The sequence below is a fragment of the Nycticebus coucang genome, chromosome 9 (genome assembly GCF_027406575.1).
Source record: "Nycticebus coucang isolate mNycCou1 chromosome 9, mNycCou1.pri, whole genome shotgun sequence".
NCBI lineage: Eukaryota > Metazoa > Chordata > Mammalia > Primates > Lorisidae > Nycticebus > Nycticebus coucang.
In genome coordinates, this window is record NC_069788.1 from 78,054,994 (window position 1) to 78,079,082 (window position 24,089).

At 40.2% G+C, this 24,089-nt stretch overlaps 1 protein-coding gene and 1 pseudogene across 2 annotated transcripts in view; both read left to right on the plus strand.

Annotated features, from left to right (window-relative positions):
• The window catches only part of GMDS (GDP-mannose 4,6-dehydratase), a 657,290-nt gene that overhangs the window by 461,579 nt on the left and 171,622 nt on the right, over positions 1–24,089 (plus strand). The gene's annotated exons all lie outside the window — the stretch shown is intronic.
• On the plus strand, positions 10,904–11,593 carry LOC128593796 (proteasome subunit beta type-7-like; annotated as a pseudogene).

Below are 24,089 nucleotides of genomic sequence, written 5' to 3' on the forward strand. Positions count from 1 at the left end.
ACCTACTCATTGCAGCTGTTTGATGTGACTGCACCTGCCTCTCCCAGGTTCCCTGGAGCCGATGATACTGTGCAGTGCCTTGTGTAGTGCCGTAAAGGAGTGAATGTCAGTAGGAAGCATAAGAGCACTGTGCTGGCCCTTCCTAGAGGTGCCTGACCCTCGACTTTATCCACTTTTTACTAGTGAGTAAACTGAAACTTAAGAGAGTTTAAGGAATTTACCAATATCAATACTATCTATATGTGGAGTTCCTAGGATTCAGAGTTCTCAGACTCAGAAGCCTCTTTATTTCTGTATATCACATTACTTAAACCAGACTGTATTTACCTTGAAAACCTAGATTTTATTTCAAGAGCCTTGTTGTTGAGAAGGACTGTGTCGGAGGCCATCCTGGGGGGTGGGGGGGGGGTGCCCTCAAGTAGCCCTGGTCAAGGAGGGAAGGAAGGTTGGCCCCTTGCAGGTCAGTACTAGATGGTTTTTCTCTTTCTTCCCTTGGTCTCCTGCTGTCTTTCCCACACCAAAGTTCTGAACTATGGAGTTCATCTCAGCTAGTTGTGATTAAAAAAAAAAAATTAGACATGAATGTATGAATGACTTCTTAGCTTATCCCATGGGGAGTTTGTAATCCAAATAAATCTCTAACCCATATGAATGTATAGGGAAGTATTTGAAGTAGCAGATGGGTTTTCTTGTCAGTTCAGAGAGTCCCAAAATCAGTGTATCTAAGAATAAAGTACATGGATTTTGTTTGGTAGGGTCGAACCCTGAAATCTGCACTGCCTGTTAGTGAGGACATATAGCATTATATGGATAGCGTACACATATTTCCAAGAATCATCTTCTCTGGGGTCTCTCTCTCTTTCCCCAGCTTCCTAGCTAGTTTCTTTTGATGTCCCTGCTTCCCCTGCCTTCTTTTCCTGTTAGGGTCACGACTTTTCATTCTAGAATGTGACTAGAAAGTAAGGAAGGAGAACCAGAGCCCTATTGTCTCATCTTCTTTAGACTATTTTAATAATAATGAAGACCTTCACCCTTCAAAGTGTATGTAGATCACAGTTTTCCTGTTTAAAAAAAAATATTCCCATCAGAGGCACCATAATTTGGGAATGAAAACTAGACCAAAGTGAGTGACTGGGGTTTCTGTGAGACACCTTACCCTTACATAAAAGGCACCGGGCTGCTGGGCATTTTAAGGCCATTCACTTTGTTCATTGGGATTTAAATCTGTGATAAATTTGACATTTTAAAGAGAACCTATTTCTTAATATTTGAAACACTGAGGGAAAGGAAGGAACAGTGGACTCCTCTGCCAGGGGGAAGTGCTAGGCTGGCCACCCTGGCTCCAGATGCTCCCGTCACTCCTCTTTGAACTGCAAGATATCCTGGGAATTGGTATGAGTAGGTTTTGAAAGTACGTATGTAAAAATAAGTAATTGTGATCGAAATGCCTCTTTGCTGGCTTGTAAAGCATTGACCAAGCCCAGAACAACCATACATTTGACAGAAGTAAATTTGGGGATTTCTGAGTTCTACTTATGCAGCTTTCTGCATTACTAAGCAAGAAGCATATTTTGAAGCAAGCAAAATGCAGGTTTGTGTTGCCACCGATGTGTCACAGCCTGCAGTTCACACCCCCGGTGTAGGTGTCAACAAAGCTGTCTGGTACTCTCCAATGCTATGCTGTGCCAAAACCAGATAATGGGATCTGGTTGCAAAGAAGACGCTGGCAAAACAGAACTTTATAGTGCTTGGTTCTGTTTGACATTTAGGGGACATTCACTTAGAGGACTTCCAAATTCATAATGTACCAAGAGAAGGAAGCCTTCTCCTGGAGTTCAGTGGGGTGCTGGCTGTTGGGGGAATTATAAGGCCCTTCTCATCAAAGAAGACTCACGCTCCTTCCTCCACATGCACCCCACTCACATTCCAGCTGCGAGAAAGCCTGATGCTGTTCCAGAGCCTCCCACACAAAGGATTTGCACAAGACTCAGTGGTTCTACAGGTTCTGCTCTTACCTGAGAACAGCTAAGTACAGAAAAAGTTTCTTAATACTTTAAAAGTCTGATTTCTTTTAAAATTAGACATTACTAAGTCACTTATTTGAAAATCATAACACAGTATAGAGTTGCATTTTGCAGTGATAGTTTCTAAATCCTTAAAACTTCTATTTTAAGGCAGGTGTGTGTGAATACATGCGTGTGAGTGTGTCTTGTGTGATTGCTGTGTAATTTACAAGTAAACTCATAAATCAAAACTGAGTCAAGGTTGATCTCCTTCAGTGTGCAGACACAGTTAATGAAATTTCTAGAACTGTGGAATGAGTGCTTGTTAGAAGCTGGTACAAGTTGAGACTGAAACCAAAACTGGGAAAATGTGACAACTTTGTGCCCTTTGACAGCTCTGTTCAAGAACTGCAGGAGGGTGTTTTCCTGGAGGACTTTTGAATATATAAAACCAGGAAATAACTATGTGACATTCCTAGCATTAGAACCTAAAAGTGAGTTAGAGACAAAGTTGAAACAAAAAATGAAGTGCCCTTCCTGTCATCAAAGCACAAGCACATTGACGTGTTAGTAAACTGGTCCTGGCTTACACTAAGGCAGGGGGTCCAGTGATTATAAGGGGCACTCCAGGTTAGTGCTCACTGGGGCCCCAGTTGCACAGCTTCTTTTATATTCTGTGAAAATATCATCCTTTGGAACATAATTTCAGAGAATCAACTCAGGAACCAGACTTCCTGGGTTCAGATGCCAGTCTGCCTCTTGCTATGAAGTGCTGGGCAAGTCTATTAAGTTCTTTGTGCCTCGGTTTCTCCACTTGTAAAATGAATGTAATATTAGTAGATAACTCAAACTACAGTGTGGGATTAAACACATTAATGTATGTAAAATGCTCGGAACTATGAATATTTTTAAATGTCAGTAACTTGGATGACAATGGCGATGATAACAATAATATTGACAAGGACTTGCTGCTGTGTTTTGCATTATACAAACCAAAACATCACAAAATACTTTCTCAACAGTAGGTTTCAGTCTCACAGAAATTCAGGAAAGATAGAGACAAGGCTATCATACTATTCATGATCTAAGCTAAAGAGGGAAGTGAGAGAATTCCTTTTTACCTTTTTATCACATATGGAATTTATCAGATACACCTGTGCTTTTATCATGCTACCTATAAAATTTAAGTTATTCTTCACAGCAGAAGCATGACCTAGGGATCATTTATTGCATGTTTAGGAACATCATTCTTCCTACTTTTTTGAGCCATATGAGTAAACATTTCTTATCAGAAAGGAGATAACTTTTCTGACTTATTAGTGAATGGGTAATAAGAAAATGATGAGCGTATCAAATTGGTAAAATCATTGTATTTGGGAGGAGCAAAATCTTTACTAAGTGCCGAGGAAGTTCTCTGCATTCTCCAGTTTTTTGCTACTTAAAATAATCACTTGCATGGAAGACACAGCATATATTATCTTATATTTATTAATTTTAACCGAAGTTAGGGTAAATCAGTGAATTACTACATTGCTAAAGGAGCAAGTCCATGTAGGAGTTTGATACTGCAAAAATTGAAATAAAATTTGAGGGTTGTGATTTGATAAGTTATATTATTCCAAGGAAATTTTCCAGAACAGCATCAAATCTGAAATAAACATGGCTTGATTATTAAGAACATTTGAGGAGATTTGTGTGTTTCCCTCTGCCAGAAGCTCTGGTGCTTTTTACTCCTTTTGTATTCTTTCTTTCTGTCTAATAAAATCCTATCTTACCACTAAAAAAAAAAAAAAAAAAAAAAAAAAGACCATTTGAGGAGCTTTATAAAATGACAGGTTCCTACGCCCCTCTCCAACATACCTAATTGCAATTTGAAGGAATGAGGCCTGGGAATTTGTATTTTATAAAGCACCACCAGGGATTTGAAATGCACATTCTAACAGTGTAGTATATAACCTTGACCAGGTTCGTTGTTCATCTTATTTTTGTAGATCAGTAGATCTTATTGAAAAATAATAAATTTTGTTTGAGAGACTGATTGAGACAGGAGTATCACTTGAATCCAGGAGTTTGAGGCTGCGGTAAGCTAGGCTGATGCTATCACACCTTTAGCCTGAGTAACTGAGAGTCTGTTTCAGAAAAAAAGAAAGAGACAGAGAGAGAGAAAAAGAGGGAGAGAGAGAGAAGGAAAGAAAAGGAAGGAGGGAGGGAAGGAAGGACTTTATATTTGTTTATACTTGTTTTCCTCACATACTTTTTTTTCCCTACGCATCTTCTTACACAAGATAAAGTGACAAGGGATCCCTGTTCTCTGCATGCCTGCAAGGAGGACCTAAAAGTTGGGTGGACTTCCAGAGCCAGCGTTCTTCCCCAGAGCCTTCTCAGAGCTACAGAGCCCTCCTGGAGCTTTCAGGGATTGTTTCTCATAGACAGGGATACATACACACACTGCTGTGTTTCGTACAGGTAGACTATGTAAAGGGAAGGGAACCTCAGGCCCTCCCTTTGTCCTACCTCTGGCTCCACAGGCTATGGGATCACTGGAGATGGAGATTGTAAACTTATGGGGACCAGGCATGGTTGCTCACACCTGTAATCCTAGCCCTGTGGGAGGCCAAGGCAGGTGGATTGCTTGAACTCAGGAGTTGGAGATCAGCCTGAGCAAGAGAGAGATCCTGTCTCTACTAAAAAAACAAAAACAGGGCAGTGCCTGTGGCTCAAGGAGTAGGGCGCCAGCCTCATATACCAGGGATGGTGGTTCAAACCCAGCTCCAGCCAAAAACTGCAAAAAAAAAAAAAAAAAGTAAGAAAGAAAGAAAAAGAGATTGTAGGAGTATGATAAATTGTTAACATTCACCTGAGTACTTCTTTAGGGTCATGTTGCTAGTATTTCTTGACTCTCTTTAAATCATAGAGATGTTTAAATGCAGTTGGCTGTTAATATGAATGAACTGATTTCAGCATCTGTTTACATGTTCTTTAAATTGCAAAGCTCATTCACTATTGAAGCATTTGGTGTGAATTTCATATTTCACCATACTTGATCTTTTAATTTTAGGCCTAGTTCCTACTGATTTGTCTGTTTGTATCACATGATTATTGTTTTCAAATCTGTACATTTTTGTTCGGCTTTTAATTGAGTTCCAGTGAGGGGATATAGTTTATGATGTGTGTGTGAATCCCTCTTTCTAATAACTGATTTAAAAGATATACATACATGTATACATACATATGTAGAAAAAGACATTGGAATCTTCCAAAGGAAAATCAAGAGTTAGACTCCACACAGTCATTTTAGCCATTAGACCAACATCGTGTGCATTTGAGTACCTGACAATTCCTTAACATATAAAAAGTTTCTGCATTAGAATCTTTGGTAGCATATAGAAATATGGACTTGAGAATACATTGTAGACTAGGATATTATTAATGTCTAAATACATTCAGTCTAGAATAAGACTTTTCTGTTTCCTTTTCAGAAGTTCCAAATCAATTTTATCTTCATGGTAAGAATGACATGTTCTAAACAGTACACCCATAAAAATTCTTTTACTAAATACGCATAGCTTTTAAGCAATCATTTAATCAAAATGATTTGGTTCTATTGTTAATAGTCAGCATTGATAAGCAGCTTTGAAAAGGATATGTAATCATTCCTTGAACCCAAGACAACAATGTTAGTCATACTATTTTATAAAGTCAGCTGAGGCCAAATTTTCCCAAGGCTAGTACATTTCCTGCATCTTCTTGTTACCAAATCTGACCTCTAATTCTATCCCTAGACACAGAACTCTTCATGGTTTTAACCACTAAACACCCAGCTCCCTATATAATGCCACAATTTCCTTTCCCTGTGATTTTTGCTATGTAAATGTGTCTTTGTTTATTTAAATGTTTTGCACCACCTCAATGGTTTATATGGTGCTGCAGTCTTCCAAGTTATTTCTCAATGAACTGGTTTTAGAAAATATTTGACATTGATGAATCCTTGGATTATAATAGCTATAAATATAAAGAAATGGGATTTGGTATGCAGTTTTTTAATTGTGGAAATCTCCATGGGTTTATCATAAAAGAAGAAGAACCTTCTAGGTACAGCATTGGATAAGCGGCTGATAAATTCATTTCAAAGGGTAGGATAAACTTATATTGATCTAAATGTCACGCATGTGGGGGATGGTAGTGTTCTAGTTTGTTTCTTTTCTCTTCTCATTAGACATGCCCTCTGGGGATAATCATTGGCTGCCTTACCCTTTGTTTAGAAGTATCTACCTCCATCTCCTGTTCATTTAAAAATAAACCATTCCCACATAAACATGTGAAGACTTTGCCATTATTTCTCCGGCCATGGATGGAGACTGTCCTGGCTAGACTTGGACACATTTTACTTTAAGGTGAGCAGAGACATCTCTTGATTTTTGACCCTGAACTATCAAAAGTCTGTGTTCTTTTAAGTCTTGGACGTTGGGGAGAAACACTGAGGCTTGAGATATATACTGGCAGAGAATTTGTGTGCATTCAGGAATACTAAGCAAAATGAGAGACCAGAATTCCAGGTGACCATAAAATTGCAGAGCATGAAGAAAAAAGGTAGTAATTATCCCCCACAGGACTTTTGACTTCCTTTGGCATTTTAAAGTAGGAAGATGCCTTCATGATAAACTCTATCACCTCTGCACAGTAGATACCCAGCTCTTGGGTCAGTTTAGAAGCATCCAGATGTCCTGGAGCTGATGCCATTCACTTGACATAAGAGCATGGACTCAAGTAGGTCCACGGACATCTTAAGATCATAAGTCAGATTTTCCTTTCATGAACTTCTAAAAAGAGATCATTATAGTTTCCCATCTTGCTTCAGACCTACTTTAAAGGAACATAGGAAGTTACCCATTTACCTGATTTTCTTATAACTGTTCTGAAGTAAGCTAGAACTCTTAGGCTCATCCTTAACCCTTATCTATATCCCTAGAACAGCCTCTTGGGTTCCTGAAGCCACTTTAGACAAGTATAGCACATATACATAGTCATTTTATCATGGATTCTGAGGCTATCATAAAACACAGGAGATCTGAGAATTTTTAATGACCTAGGAAAATATCCCCACAGTGCCCCCAGAGGAAACCAAGAAATCATTTGTTGAGACTGGAAGACATCATACCTAGGGTGAGTATAAACAGAGAAAAGGCATCAAGAAAGGGTGAAGATTACAGAGGACTAGAGAATTCATTGAAGAGTGAAAGTTCCCAGTGAGAACTTCATAATGAGAGGAGATGGGAAATAGAAGGAAATTATCAAATGAATATTTGAAGAAAACTTACCAGAACCAAAGAATATGAATCTTGAGTTTGCAAAGGCTATGTGAATATACAGAGCTCAGTATATGAACAAAGACCATTTTTCTGTTAATTTCAACATAGGCGTTAAAGAGAAAATCCTGAAAACTTGCAGGAGTACAGATTGCAGGTAAATGATCAGTAGTTCATAGATTGTATCAATATTAGAATGAGAAGCTAGTGAAACAAAGCTGTTTAAATTTTGGAAATGGTTTTTAATTTGAAATTTCTAGACTGAGTCAAAATAGTACAGACAGTGTCAAACATGCATCATTTTAAACACAATTATCCTCATCTACTTTTCTGAGAAAGCAACTGGAGGATATACTCCACCAAAACAAGGGAATAAACCAAGAAAGATGAAGGTGTAGTATTTAAGAATAGAAGATCCAATGCAGAGAGATGAGAATTCTCAGGATGACAGCAAAAATAGTCCTTAAAAGACAACAGTAGCAAGTCTAGGTTAGTCAATATCAAAGGTGGAGGACTTCTAGAGAAGTGTCTCCAGGAGATAAAAGTTCTCTGACAGGTTTGAAGGCATTAGAAATTATATTGAAATGTGTCAGAGAGAGTTAGAGAGTGTGAGAAAATTTGTACACAAGGAAAACCAGTCAAATAGAAAAATAGTTATTAAGTCTGGTAGGGGAGAAGGATACATTTTTTTTCTTCCTTTTTTTTTTTTTTTTTTTGTAGAGACAGAGTCTCACTTTATAGCCCTCGGTAGAGTGCTGTGGCCTCACACAGCTCACAGCAACCTCCAACTCCTGGGCTTAAGCAATTCTCTTGCCTCAGCCTCCCGAGTAGCTGGGACTACAGGCTCCCGCCACAACGCCTGGCTATTTTTTGGTTGCAGTTTGGCCGGGGCCGGGTTTGAACCCTCCACCCTCGGTATATGGGGCCGGCGCCTTACCGACTGAGCCACAGGCGCCGCCCAAGAAGGATAAATTTTTAAAGAAAGGAATGGAATCATGATATCTAGTTGATTCAGGTGTGAATAATATTTAATTCAAAATTAACAATGGCTACTATGAACATACAGGTATTTCAAAAGTCACCCATAAAGTTACCATACATATAAATATTTTGTAATGAATATTTTGTAAATAAAGATACATTTAGCTACAATTTCCCATTTTCTCTCTGTATGATGACTTTAGGGGCAACTTTTTTTTTTTTTTCCAGTTTTTGGCCAGAACTGGGTTTGAATCCCCCACCTCTGGTATATGTGGCCGGCGTCCTACTCCTTTGAGCTACAGGTGCCGCCCGTAGGGGCAACTTTTGTGATACTCTGTAGATTTAACCAAAAATTGAGAAGTAATTATAGAGGGCAAATGGAATAAAAAAAGTATATGAATATATTAAAAATTCCCTAGTGCTGTAACAGGAAATCATAGTTAATGCCTCAAATAGATTAATCAGGAGATAACAGAATAGACAAATCATTTAACAAACTGTTAGTAAGTGTTGAAAGGGGATTCTGGGAGAGTCTGACAAGGTCAGAGGAGCAGGGAACAAGGGATGTTTGGTTTTTATTACTGTGAGTCAGATCACTATTTGACTTTTTATAATACATTATCTATGTGTAACATTTTGATTAAGTTAAAAATTTACAAACATTTGATTTGACTGCTATAGACAGTAGTAAAGTTAAAAATATATTCAGCATTCATCTTTACTAAAAACACCAATACGCCCAGTATATTCTAGGAATAGGAAATAAGATTTTAATTTCATTTATGTAGAGAAAGAAGAAGAAAAAGAGGCATATTATGTTTTTACTGTTGCTATAACAAATTGTCACAAACCTACTGACTTAAAACATCACTGCTGTGAACTGAATTATGTCTCCCTAAAATTTGCATGTTGAAGCACTAACTCCCATCGTGCTGGTATTTGGAGATGGGATCTTTGGGACATCATTAGGTTTAGATGAGTTCAGGAGGTTGAGGCCCCATAATGGGATTAGTATCTTTAGGAGAAGAGGAAGAGACATAAGACCTTCACCTCCCTACTCCTATCTTGCTGGACCCAGTGAGAAGGCAGCCACGTCTACAAATCAGGAATAGGATTCTCACTAGCAAATGACCATGCTGGTACCCTGATCTCCCAGAATTCCAGCCTCCAGACCTGAGGGGAAAAAATACATTTTTTTCTTTAAGCCACTCAGTATAAGGTTATTTTGTTATGGCACCTCCAAAATTTATTATATTGTACTTCTGGAAGTCAGAAGTCCATATGAGTCTTACAGGCTAAAATCAAGGTACCCAGCAGAACTATATCCCTTCTGGAGGCCCTTGGGGAGAGTATGTTTCCTTGTCCTTTTCAGCTTCTAGAGCATTCCTTGGCTTATAGCCCTCCCTCTGTCCTCTGCTTCCACTGTTGCTTCATCTTCTCTGCCTCTTCTGACCGCCTTGCCTCTCTCTTAGATCCTTATGATGGCATTGGGCCCACCGAGACAACCAGGATCACCTCCCCAACTCAATATCCACAGTCATATCTTCAACGCCCCTTTTGCCATGTAAGGTAATATATTCACTGATTAGGGGATTAGGGCAGGGACATCTTTGAGAAGGCATTATTTAGTCTACCACAAGAGAGAGCAGGAGACAGTGGTAGAACATCTTTAGAATTAATCCCAAAGCATCGGGATTGTTGTCAATGAGTTGAAATTCATTTAAAACCAATGTTCCTCATTACATCTGGATATAAATGAAAATTCAAATTTAATTTTAGTTATAACTACTATAGATATCCTTGATATTTTGGAAAATTTGGAAACTTCATGGAAAATTTACCCTATGGAATTATAAATTATCTTCTTTAAAGGAGTTAGAAAAGCCAATGACAGTTAAAAGTTTAGGTGCTAGAGTCACATGACTGAGTTTAAAAGGTGACTCCACCACTTTCTATGTGAGTTTAGACAATTTACTCAACCTTTCTAAATCTGTTTACTTCTTGGTAAAACAAAGAAAATAAAAGTATCTGTTTTATTGGGTTGTTATAGGATCATGCCTAATACATTAACACATTGGAGGCATTAAAAATGAGCTCTAATTGATTTATTATTATTATTATCATCATTATTATTGGCTCATTTTCTTTTTGACAAGAGGAGCTTGTCTAATAACCCCTAAACCCTGAAAGTTTATTCCTGAGCTATCATACTGGAGTGAGGTTGTTTATGTCTAGATTTGTCTCTAAGCAAGTAGGATTAATATGATTATTGACAGAAAGAGTGAGGATTTCTGAATGACCTTGAACATGGGAGAAGTATTTCATCAAAAATAATAAGAACGCCAATAGCAATAAATGCAAACTCTTACATTTACAAACAGAAAAATGTATGATTGTGAATATAAGATCTGGTAAGAATGATAAAATATACCGGAGTGGATCACAAATTATTTAATGATAAGCTAATAATTTTGTGGGATATTATTTAAACAGAAGTAGAATTATGTGCCGCTCTTTTAAATTCTGACATTAATTTTAGCTATGTTACCAGCAGTAAGGTACAGTTAGAAAATAACTTTTTTATCCAGTTTGGTCTTGTATGAAGTGGCTTGAATCGGCTTCTTAGAAGCCAGTTTTGCAAAGAAGGGATACAAGCTTCCAAAGGCCTGGAAAACTGGCACGACCATCGCTGGGGTGGTCTATAAGGATGGCATAGTTCTTGGAGCAGATACACAGCAACTGAAGGGATGGTTGTTGCTAACAAGAACTGTTCAAAAAGACATTTCATATCTGCTAATGTTTATTGTTGTGGTGTTTGGACGGCTGCAGACACAGACATGACACCCAGCTCATTTCTTCCAACTTGGAGCTCCACTCCCTCTCTACTCTACTGGCTGTCTTCCTAGAGTCATTATGGCCAATCGGATGCTGAAGCAGATGCTTTTCAGGCATCAAGGTTACATTGGTGCAGCCCTAGTTTTAGGGGGAATGGATGTTACTGGGCCTCACCTCTACAGTGTCTGTCCTTATGCATCAATTGATAAGTTGCCCTATGTCACCATGGGTTCTGGCTCCTTGGCAGCAATGCCTGTGTTTGAAGATAAGTTTAGGCCAGATATGGTGGAGGAGGAGGCCAAGAAGCTGGTAAGTGAAGCCATTGCACCCGGCATCGTCAATGACTTGGGGTCTGGAAGCAGCACTGATCTCTGTGTCAACAGCAAAAGCAAGCTGAATTTTCTACACCCATGCTCAGTGCCCAACAAGAAGGGGACCAGGTTTGGCCAGTATAAAGAATTTGACTAGAGCTTTGTCCTGATTTCTAGGAGAGAGACTAAATACTTGGAATTTCCTGAATAAGAGCATTCTCTCTGTTATTCATGGTAGACCCCTATAAGGTTTAAGGTAGAGGCTGATCCTGTCAAGAAGACCAACCATGCACTTAAGACGGGCAGGGCTTCTAGCCCTGTTAGGTCAACCCAGCCTCGTGACCTCTAGAGAGGGGCTGGAGATGGAGGCTGAGTTCAGCCCCGTAGCCCATATTTCAATCCGTCACAACTACATGTTGAAACCTCAACAATAACTCTGAACGTGATGTTCAGTGGAGCTTCCTGGTTGGTGAACACACGATGTAAGAAGATGGTGACATGTCTTGAGCACTTGGAAACTGCATTTAGAACCCTCTAAAACTGCACTCTACTGTCCCTTCATTTGGTTGGTCCTACACTGTTGTCCTTTATAATAAAACAGTCATCATTTGTGTAGTTTTCCTGACTTCTGTGAGTCATTCTAGTTAACTAAGGGACCCTGTAGCAGTTGCAGGGAACCCTCCCAAATTTGTAGTCTGTTGGTTGTAGGTACAGATGACCTGGGAACCCCTGAACTTGTGGCTGGTGTTAGAAATGAGGCCTATCTTGTGGGGACTTATGTCCTTTAATTTTTTTTTTTTTAAACCTCTGCAATTATTAGTTTATTAGTATAATCCAGGACTCAGATGTTCAGTATTCCTCCTGAAATTACATAAACAAATGCAAATGGAAAGAATCCAAGTCAAAATTATATAACAAAACAGCACTCCATCACAAAAGCGTGTAAAATTACAAGAACGCTATTTTAAAATACTGGCACTTTAAGAGAACGATAATCTCAAAAACCACAAAATTGCCAAATTGTTCCCTAAACTGCTAAGCAGATAAACATGACTAATGAATGAGTGTGGGTTTTGTAAGGAAAAATCAAATTCAAATAAATTGAGTAACTCGTATTAAGATGTGAAGTGTCTTTTTTCCTATCAATTTGATTTAAAAAGGGGCAAACCACAATACATGAAAATATAACCGATTTTAAATGTGGCATTATTTTAAAGGGTGGCCCAATTAATTAAAGATACTCTAAATGGAGAATCTGAAGTTTCCTGAGCAGTTCATATTTAGGTAAATGGGAAAAAGACATTTACAGCCAGCACTTTAAGTCTTTGCCGGGACTAACATCAACAAAAAATGCAATATGGCAGTCTTGTATTTTAAGCTCACGCTTTTGGGGCTACATTCTCAGGTCTTCTTTAATGTGGGAACTGCAAAATATAACTGCCATTACATGGTAATGGGAGTTAAAGAATAGAGTCCTCATGTAAAGATTAGAACATACTTTTCTATTAGTCCTTCAAGGACAGACTTTCAAAACGTTTGATTCTAATAATCCCATGCTGTGAGTAGATTGCTTACTCTTCACTTTGTAAAATAAAAATGGGCTATGTGAAATTTGTCATCAACTTTGTTGGAGCTTCAGTTATAGATGAAAACTATCTCAATTTAACTTTTATTACCCCCATCATGATATGCAGGGTGCGTAGACAAAAAGCTTTTTATCAGCTAATTATATGAAAAGATAAACAATGTAATAATTCATGTGATCCATAATGGGCAAAAAGCAAAAGACTAGCTTCCCCTCAAGAAGAAAAATTTCAGACCTATGAAAAGGACAACAGAACTAATAAAAAAAATTGTATTTACTTAGAAGCATTCAGAATGTCAACAAAACAGCTCCAACTTTTTTTTTGCAATTACAGAGTGGTATTCAGTTAACAGAACAACAATTATTTCGTATAAGCTGCATCAGAGACAACTGAAGATGAAGAAACTACCATCCCCATATATAACTAATTTGTGCTGTGCACCAACAAGAACCTGCTTTAAATTTCCACACCAATTTACAACCCCCATACTGTACCAGGCAAGGTTAGTGGCTATTGAAAATACCACCAGGACAGGGCTATCTAAAGACACATTCGGTAGTGTGTTAACTATACAAAAAAAGACACTGTACAGTTTAAAAGCAAATCTTACACAGCCTTACATTTCAATTTTTTTCTTTAAAAGGAATGAGTTGTGTACAGGGGGGTTAAATGCTTTATAGACAAGAAAAAAAAACTGCGCTAGAACCAACTTATTCATCATCATCATCTTCTTCATCTTCATCTTCATCTTCCTCCTCCTCTTCATCCTCTTCGTCTTCCTCATCTTCCTCCTCTTCCTTCTTTTTCTTGCTTTTTTCAGCCTTGACGACTCCCTTTTTCGCTGCATCAGGCTTTCCTTTAGCTCGGTATGCAGCAATATCCTTTTCGTATTTTTCCTTCAGCTTTGCAGCCTTCTTTTCATAAGGCTGCTTGTCATCCGCAGCAGTGTTATTCCACATCTCCCCCAGCTTCTTTGCAACATCACCAATGGATAGGCCAGGATGTTCTCCTTTGATTTTTGGGCGATACTCAGAACAGAACAAGAAAAAGGCCGAAGGAGGCCTCTTGGGTGCATTGGGATCCTTGAACTTCTTTTTTGTTTCCCCTTTAGGAGGGATATAGGTTTTCATTTCTCTTTCATAACGGGCCTTGTCCGCCTTTGCCATATCTTCAAATTTTCCTTTCTCTTTAGCAGACATGGTCTTCCACCTCTCTGAGCACTTCTTAGAAAACTCTGAGAAGTTGACTGAAGCATCTGGGTGCTTCTTCTTGTGCTCCTCCCGACAAGTTTGCACAAAGAATGCATATGATGACATTTTGACTCTCGGCTTCTTAGGATCTCCTTTGCCCATGTTTAGTTATTTTTCCTCAGCGAGGCACAGAGTCGCCCAGTGCCCGTCCGGCTCTCACTTGCCCCGGCGCTGTCTCTATGGAGCTCAATGTACTGCAATGCATGTCCTTTAATTTTTTAATTTGATTTGGTTTTAATTAAAACTAAACATGCGGCTCCGCACCCGTAGCTCAGTTAGTAGGGTGCCAGCCACATACACTGGGGCTGGCGGGTTCAAGCCCAGCCCCAGCCTGCTAAACAACAATGACAGCTGCACCCAAAAAATAGCCGGGTGTTGTGGTGGACACCTGTGGTCCTAGCTACTCGGGAGGCTGAGGCAGGAGACTCGCTTAAGCCCAAAAGTTTGGGGTTGCTGTGAGCTGTGACACCAGGTTGCTGTGAGCTGTGACACCACAGCACTCTACCGAGGGTGACATAATGAGACTCTGTCTCAAAAAAAAAATTAAATTAAATTAAGAATTAAAACAAAACATGGTTTTTTGAAAGAGTTGAAACAATTTCACCTAAAATATAGAGTGCTAATTTCCATTAACAGCATTTGGGCCAAATTTTAGCATTTGAAGAATTTGGATACTTCTAAATGAGCTAGATTAAAGTTTGGCCCTACATTAGAAGTTTTGTAAAAGAGGAGAGTCTGACAGAAGCTGTATTCTCTTCTTGACATAACGAAGCTGTCACTCACAGGCATTGTTGTTTTCCTTCCATTACTGATTAAACATGAGAAACTGCCCTATTTTTCTTCCATCATTTCTTTTTTTTTTTCTTTCAGGTTTTGGCCGGGGCTGGGTTTGAACCACCACCTCTGGCATATGGGGCCAGTGCACTACTCCTTTGAGCCACAGGCACTGCCCTCTAATCAGATCTTCTCAGGTACTTCTGCCAGGAATCCCCAGAAACACACCTTGCCCCTTAGGGACCAAGAAAAAAGTCCCCAAATGAGGCCATTCTTGTGCTGCTGCCTCTCCTCCCCCACTGCGTTTTAATTTTGAAGAAACTGGAGAATCCAGTGGAATACACAGTACACATAGGGCAGTCTTTATCTGTAATTCTGCTGGGAGTCCTTCAAGTCTTGCCTGTCCCTTCTGCCTCCCTGGTCTGAACTCTGGATCGTCTGCCCGACTGTGGCCTTGCTTGTCTCCCAGTCCTTGCCTCTGTCTCCCTTACTTGTGACTCATGGTTTCCTCTTTGTGCCTGCTTCTGCCTTGCTTGCCAAGCCTTTCCTCATTGCCTGTTCTAACCTCTGTGTATTAATGTTCCAGTTTGACATCTGGACAACTGAGACCAGAGGTAAACAACCTGCCAAGGTTACATGGTGAGCAGTGCAGGGCCAGTTCCCAGCCTGCCTGCCTCAAAGCTGCCTTCTCTCCATTCTCCCATAATGCCTCCCACTGGCTGCACCTCTGTTCCCAGATAGAAGTGCACATTTCAGTCCTCGACAGACTTCACTTTGAAAAATGGTTCATTGACCACTGAAGCCTTGGGGTTAAGAAGTTTGTAACCATGTATGTGTCCCACAAAAGATATTCCAAATAAAATTTTCTCTTTATTTACTCATTTCAGGCAGTTTATAAAATTTATTTAGTCTTTCTTTCTACTCTAGAGTCTAAATTCTCTCTTTGGTATTCAGGAAAATGTCTTTACACCTTTTCCACATTAGAAATAACATCAAGAGCTTGGTCTCCTTCCTTTTTTGTGGTTTTGGATAGAGAGACTTTCATACTGATTTTGCTGCCCCCCGCCCCCAAAATGTCAAACCAGTTAATGTGAAAATTTAAAAACAAAAAACAACTGAAAGCCAAAGAAACCTCTCTAGATCTGTTTCTTCCCTCATTGTAAATGAAATTCCCATTAGTGGCAGCCAGGACTGAACGCAATGGAGAATGGGGCCTCTCGTGTTCTGAGATGGACTTATCACATGGTTAGCAGCTGGGATTTATGTGGAGCCTCATTAAATAAAACAGCAGTGGCAGCTACCTCCTGCTGGAGTACACTTGGAGGTACAGTACCTGAATTTTTCTGATCCTAACTGGTCTTTCAACTTTGTTTTATGTCTCTCTCATTTTTCTGACTGTTCTTGACATTTTCTGACCTCACAGTACTTTTATTATTATTTTTATTGCTACTATAACAATGATAACTTAAGGCTCTGATTTATATGATGGCAACTTAGCCAAGGGGGAGATTAAGGCATACCCAAAAAACATGTAGTAAATGTTCAAGTCTATTAGCCTTTCACTTTTATTAAGTGAGAAACTTTAGTTTTGTTTTGACACAAATGAGTTTGGAGAGTCATGAATAACTGCAGTATTGTATTTGTTGATGGACCCATTGCTGTGGGGACGTGAATGGCTGGAATAATGGGATATGTCCTCTACATCAGAATATGACTATCAGCTCACTTAATTCTGTTTTGTTTTTTGAATAATTGGTACTCATTCTCTTGTTCTTGTTTCTTTTCCAATGTAATTATTATTTTCAACTTATTGTAATAATAAAAATACCACAGATTCTTGAATAATTCCTTAATTAGGCCAGGTACCGTGGCTCACGCCTGTAATCCTAACACTCTGGGAGGCCCAGGAGGGTAGATTGCTTGAGGACGGGAGGACGGGAGTTGAGCAAGAGTGACACCTCATCTCTACTAAAAAAAATAGAAAAATTAGCCCTGCATAGTGACACGTGTCTGTAGTCCCAGCTACTCAGGACGCTGAGGCAAGAGCATCTCTTGAGTCCAGGAATTTGAATTGCTATGAGCTGTGACACCATCGCACTCTAGTCTGGGGCAACAGAGTGAGACTCCGCCTCGAAAAAAAAGTCCCTTAGTTATTCTAATTTCACTGTGTAACTCTCTCATCTGGAATGTGGACCTCCTGCTCTCACAACAAAACCAGTCTCCTATAGAAGACTGGTGGCATTGCTCTGAGCTCATAGGCCCAACGGTTGTTGCCTTCTATGCTCAGACAGTAGGAAGAAGCCTGCCCAGCTCCCACTCCAGGCCGTGCCTCAGCAATCACACACTCACCAGGCAAGAGCCAGAGTTTGGTTCATTTAGCCCCAGTGCATGGTGCCTGCGTCTGAATGCTGAGGTCCATTCTGCCCACGAAGGCTCCTCTGTGCTTGCCCTGGCTATGCCTCTGGCCTCTGTTTGAGGCTTGAGTTCCAGGCTAGAGCCCTTTCTTTCCCCTGGATTGCTGCACTTAGGTTCTTACTGGTGCCTGCCCACAGCTGATTCTGCTTTTGCACTGCTTGCCCTCAGCTCAGGGGTCCAACCTGCAGCCCATGGGCTGTATGCTGATTTTGTGAGGACTATTTTTGCTTATCTTTGGTGTCCAATATCTTAAAAAGTATGCATAGATCTTTTTTTTCCTAATCAGCTTTTGTGTATTTACTGTGTGTCCCAAGGCAACTCTCATTCTTCCAATGTGTGGCAGAAAAGCAAAAAGGTTAGATGGAGTATAGATCAAATTGGATGCTTTTTGCTGAGGCATTGCTATTTCTGAATTTCTAGAGACTGTATTTATCAATCGCATTGATGGCTGTGATTTAATGAATTTTGGTGAACTGAATTGAACTGTACTATTGCTTCATCATTTTACCATTTCTGTGGCATTATTAAAAGTAGCATTCTGAGCAGGATAGATGATATGACCTTGAACATCACGAGAGAGACTTTACAAGGGCAAATTCTTAGACAGTACTGTGACATCATGCTAAAATAGCAGCACACTGGTTTTAGATGGATTTTTTTTTTTCCCTTTACCCCACCATATATACCATCTCACTCTAAAATATTTCAAGTTTCTGACTGAGAACCATCTGTGCCGCACTTCTTCACGTCCATCATCAGCACTTGCATTTGGCTTTATTTTCAGGAATATTTTTCACAAAGGAAGTTTCAACCCTTCTTGGGATTAAGTGTATGGCGAATAGTGAGCAGAAAGCAAAGCCCTTGTGAAGCTCCTAGAGATACTCAGTGTGGCCAAGTCACTGTGGCAGAGTGTGGTTCTAAAAATGGCCATGGCTGCATGGCCATGTCACATGTTCCTCCAGTGCCTTGCCACCCCCCATCAGGAGGTGGAGCCTCTGGATACCTTGATGAAAAGACTGTGGCAGACAGCTGGCACTGGGGCAGATTGTGGAAGCAATGGGGCCCACCATGGCTTCCTCTCATGGGACCCAGTCACCATCCTGTGAGGGAGTACATGGTAGGCTGTGTGGAGAGGGCCACAGGGCAAGGACCTGAGGCTCCCAACCAGAAGTCAGCACTGACCTCCAGAAACAGGAACAAACCATGTTTCAGTGAGTTTGACCACCACCAGCATCTTCCAGCTCAGAGCCCAAGCAACAACACTGTCCAAATTGCCAACACAAAGACATCATGACCATAAAAAATGGTCATTTTAGGCTACTAAGTTTTGGAGAAATTTGTGCTTGCTACTTGTTAGAATTTTTCTTAACCTGCCGTCTAGAGCTCTTCTTATATTTTTATACTCCATCCTGAAGATTTATTAAGAGTATAAATAAAAACATGTTTTAATCTTGTTTTTCAATTATTAACCATCTGGATTTATTAGAGCCAGACAAAGAGCTTCATGAATTATATGCCTAACCTTGTTTGACTAATATAACTCTTGGCTAGAAAATAATGGGTCAACTTCTTAGAACTTTGAGGTATTACCGCAGCTTTATCCAGCACATTTTTATGTTGATCCTTGCCTTATTAGACTAAAAAGCCATCCTTTATGCTTTTATAGACAAAAATGTATGTTACAACACCGATTATTTCTACCTCAAAACTGCTCTGCAAAACTTTTTTCTTTTTACATGCTTTCTAAATAGTAATGTTCAAAATATATTTTCACAGTTTTAACTGTTCAATTTTACTTATTGTTGTGCTGCGGTGATTCATTATTTTCTATAATAGACTAGATCATGGGCCAGTTTACATATAAGCAGAGGAGGCTCAGAAGCTGGATGGTCAGTCTTAGTCTGGTATCACATCCAAAAGCATAACCCTAACTGCACAGAAGCCTGGAAAAGTGGTTTATTCTTTTCTAGAAGTCTTCTTCTAGAAGTCTTTCTAGAAGTCTCTAGAAGAAGTGACAAAGGGCAGTGAGTCTGAAATCCCCTCTTCACCATCCATCTCCCCCAATATTTTCAGGTTTGTTTTATTCATCTGGGCCCTGGCCTCTGCTCTGACATCCAGCCAGATCCATCATACCCTCTCTTCCCTCTGGCTCTGGCCTCTGCTGTCCTTCCAACTCCAGGTAGTCCTAGGATCATGCAAATGCAACATCCTTAGGCAGAGAAAGGGGAGGTTTGTGAAGACGTACAAATTAACTTTTCTGGGCTCAGTCACGTATTATATGCTTAGAATTTTTTCAAAAATGGACATTTATAAGCTTCCTAATGCTTTGCTGCTATTAGGACCCTAACTGAAGTTGAGAAATGTTTATCATTTTGTTACGTTTTGTTTTGTTTTCGGACTGACACATCAATCTACCAACTTATCACAAATTCAGGGCTGGCATAGACCCATGGGGGAAGAGGCAGGGCTTCATAAGTCATCCAAACTAACTTTAACAACTTAATATCTTTTATGCCACTAAGTACCCAAGAGCTTTTAGAGTGTGTATTTGAAGCTCATTAATAAGAAGGAGTAAGCTTCATTGTCAAATAGCTTGTACATAATGAGGATAGCATTGTGTGTTGTTAACCACAGTACCCTGATAGTTGATCAGTAAATACCAGGTAAACATCGTATATTGAAGTTGGGACCCATCTGTTCGAAAAAATCTAAATGAATGGCACATTTACAGAGCATACCCTAGTAAATAGATAATTAACATATCAGAGTCCCAAAAGAGTTGCACAAGCACCCCATGCAAACTTAGGGGCAAGACTTCCTAAAGGAAGAGATATCAGAGTGCTTTGAGTTGAGCGATCAAGTCTTCTTTGAAGTTTGATGTTACTCCCCCCATTAAGCTAATTTCTTAACCTCTCTCATCCTTTCCTGACAGAAATAATAATGCCTCTGTTGCGGTGTTGTTCTGAGAGTCTCATAAGTTACCATGTGGCTTTAGGTAGTACTTGGCCTATTTGTTCACAGTGAGAAAAAGTATTCTGTAAGTGTTTTATTTTAGTTTTGATATATTATTGCCATTTCACCCTTATTCATTCCTTCCTAACCATTCCTAATATTTGTTTTTGCCAAGATTGAGTTAAAATCAGTAAGCTCTAAGAATTAGCTATTTAGCCATGAAGCATTCCTATCCAAAGACTCTTGATAAAGAACATTCATCCTCCTATAGGTGATACGAAGTTTATATTTGATGATGATCCTATTTGCTCTAAAATGAGGTTTTTATTGGTTCTCATAAAATTGGCCTTTAGGCTTGGACTCAAAAGACATTATTAGAAGATTAAGGCTTTGGAGTTTTTTGTAGCTTCTGGTGAAATTATCTGTTTGTCCTTACTCAAGATAAATAAGAAAAATGAATGTTCAAAAAGCTTGGATGGCAGATGAGTGTTGTTGGTATATGCATCTGGAAACAGTGACTCGTAGAGCATGCCTAGGTTTAGGTGTGTTGGTTTGGGTGTTTCGTTTTTCTCCTTGCTTTTTAAATATGTAACTAGGTCTTTTGCTAGAAATTTCTTCAGGGCTAAGTCAAAGTAAGGAAATAAATGAAAGAATTGGACCAAATTTTGTGAGCCTAGAGAAAACTGGGCCAAATTCTCTTTACCCCATGAAGTTTCAATAGAATTCCATTGAATTAATTTTACTCATAATAAAATCAGTTATATTTCAAACCTGCCTCAAGACTCTCAGACTCTTTTGATCCAAGCACAACAGGCTGTTGCTGTGCAGGCTGTTGAACTTGGCGGCACAATGTAGGGGCCAGCGTTTGTGTTTGAAGTTAGCCCATTTTACCCCTGCTCATCAATATTTCAGGACAGCTAGGATTCTCTGAAAATCAGAATTTGCCAAAAAAAAAATAATAATAGTAATAATAAGGTTTGAAAGGATTGTGCCACACCTAAATTATTATTCCTACAATACTATAAAATTGTAGAAAGGCCTCACAACCATTAAGAAGATTGGAATCTAATGACTCATCTTGCAGTACTAAGTTGAAAAGGAAGTTATGACCAAGAGGGTTCATTCCAGAGGATATTCACTGCGGGATATTATTCTCCCAGCTGACAAGTCAGAGAGTTCAAGTCCTTGTGGAAAAGCTACCACCATGCTTTCCACAAGGCAGCCCCTCCTGGGAGTGAGAAGGCAGGAGAAATAGAGGGGATCAGGCAGAGAGCTCTGGCACTCAAGCCACCCGAGGTCTGGTGGGAGCAAATCCCTCAAGGAAGAAGCAGAAGGTTCTGCAGAGTGAGCCTGATGAGACCACACCAAAGCCAAAGTAACACACCACCAGAAACCCACGCCGGAGAGAATGTGCAGCAAGAGGCAGGAGCCGGGGCAGGTCTGTGTGCCAGTCAAGGACTCAGCATCAGCAGGAAAAGAGCCCTTTCCTCCAGTCCTCTGCCAGGGACTGGAGCCCACAGCAAGGATCCCTGGAGGAAAGACCACAGAGGCAGAGAGCTGGGCTGGCCAGAGGGCTTGCTCGGTACCCTGAGACGTGGCCCGTTTGCTTCTTATTGGCTGGCAAAGAGCTTCTTCTAATCAGCAAGTTATCAAATACCTTCTCTGATGCCTGTATCGCTCAGATCCTATGATTTCCCATTTGAGGCAGTGCTTGTGAATCTGATGATTTTATAGCATAATCAGTTTTTGTCCAACTGCAACAGTTGTAGAGAAAAACTCACTTCCCACAGATAATTCTTTGAACTCAAATTATATTTGTAATGAGTTGCAAAAGGAAAAGAAAAAGAGAAATCTGGTTATAGTCTTTAAAATTTAAACTTTGGTTCCTTGATATGATGGTTTTAAATTTGTACATGAAAAAGAAAAACTATGTAGAGAAATGACACTACCTCATGTCTGCACCATTCCAGATCTGTTCGTGGGCTTTGTGGGCTTGTAAATCTGGGTTAGTATTCAGTCTCTCTGATCAAACAGAAATGTCACTTCACTGTGTGATAATGCAAAAGATGGCAAGGTCCTTCTGAGTCTGACATGCCTTTGAGTATTTGAACTACTGTCATGGCATGAGTAAGACATGCAGCTTCAGGAGTGGTGGGGACCTGTTCCATGCTGATGCTGACTGCACACCAGCAGGGCAGCGAAGCCAGCCAGCCTCTGGGCCCGGCACGCAGCATCCCCCACTGCCAGGCAGGTAGGGAGGCCCTGCTTCCAGGCCGCCCTGATCCCACAGGCTGTGGAGCAGGAGGAGATCGTTGATAACTGACCACTACAGCTCGTGGTGCTGCAGATGGGCTGGGTGGCGGAGGGCTATGGGGTGGGGCTAGAGACCTTTCTGTCCCTCACAGACAAGTGGTGGTACTCCTAGGAAGTCACAGGGCCACCTTGGCCACCGTATGAGCTGTTCATAATGATAGCAATCTTCGCATTTATTGAATACATTCTATGTGTCTCCTATCATCCTAAATGCTATAATCTAATCCTAATAAGAATCTCTGTGGTATGACATAGAATCATCAGCATTTAGCAGACAATGAGGCTAAGGACTCAGAGAAGTCATTGGCCCAAAGTCACACACTTCGAAAGGACTAGAAATCATATTTAGAAAATAAAGTTTTTATTAATATATAAAACACATTGTTTCATATATGCTAACAATAGGCTGCAAATGGTGGGAGTGTATTAAATGTTTTTATGTTTGGCATCCCTCACCGGCTCTTCTTAATGTGTGTTTATTAGTATCTCCTGGTCTGAGGGAGCTATTTGGTGGGATGTGTCCTCAAAAGACTAAACTCAGAATTGCAATTACACTGTGCCAATGGTGGCCTTGAACCAACTGCACAGGACTCTTGGGGGAAATGAGGGTTCAATATAGCAGCTTTGTAACCACGTTGGCTACGTCTGTTGTTCATTAAATATGCCCGATATGTGAGTACTATAGTTACAGGGCTGGCTCCCCTCAGGTTCTGAATAGTTAAAACAACTGATACTTAGTTCAATTAAATCTGTGGTCCTCAGTTAACTGAGGATATTGGATTCGATCGGTGGCATTTTATTTTACCTCTGTCCTTTAGAAGGACAGCATAGCACACATTACTGAGCTGTGCTCACCCAGCTGCTTACACACTGTTCTCAGGAGGGGGTGGAAAGCTAAAGAGCACTTTCAGGACATTTCCTGTCAGAGGACATTCCTTTTACACAGACATGTTCTCATGGAGGAGATGGAATGTCTCTGTGGGGGTCAGATGCATGGTCTCTCACTGGAAAATTGCAGTCTCAGTCAAAAACTTTCCTTCCAGAGCCATCATCTCCAGAAGCTTCTCAGGTCACTCATAGTTCCACTCAATAGTAAAGGTTACCTTTATCTTTGGTGGCTCTTAGAGAAGAGTCGGAGGCCTAGATGGATTCCAAAGCATTGATTCACTTGCCCTGTCATCTTGGGCCTCAGCAAATTCACCGAGAGCCATGAGAAAACATCCAGCTCAGAAGTGCTGTGATCACCCATGTTCAGGAGCCTGTGTCAGCAGGCCAGAGTTAGAAGGGTCTTAACTAGGCCCAGGTTGGAAGGGAGCACCAGGGTGAAGTGTTCCAGCAAGTGGAACCCCAGGTCTTACACAGA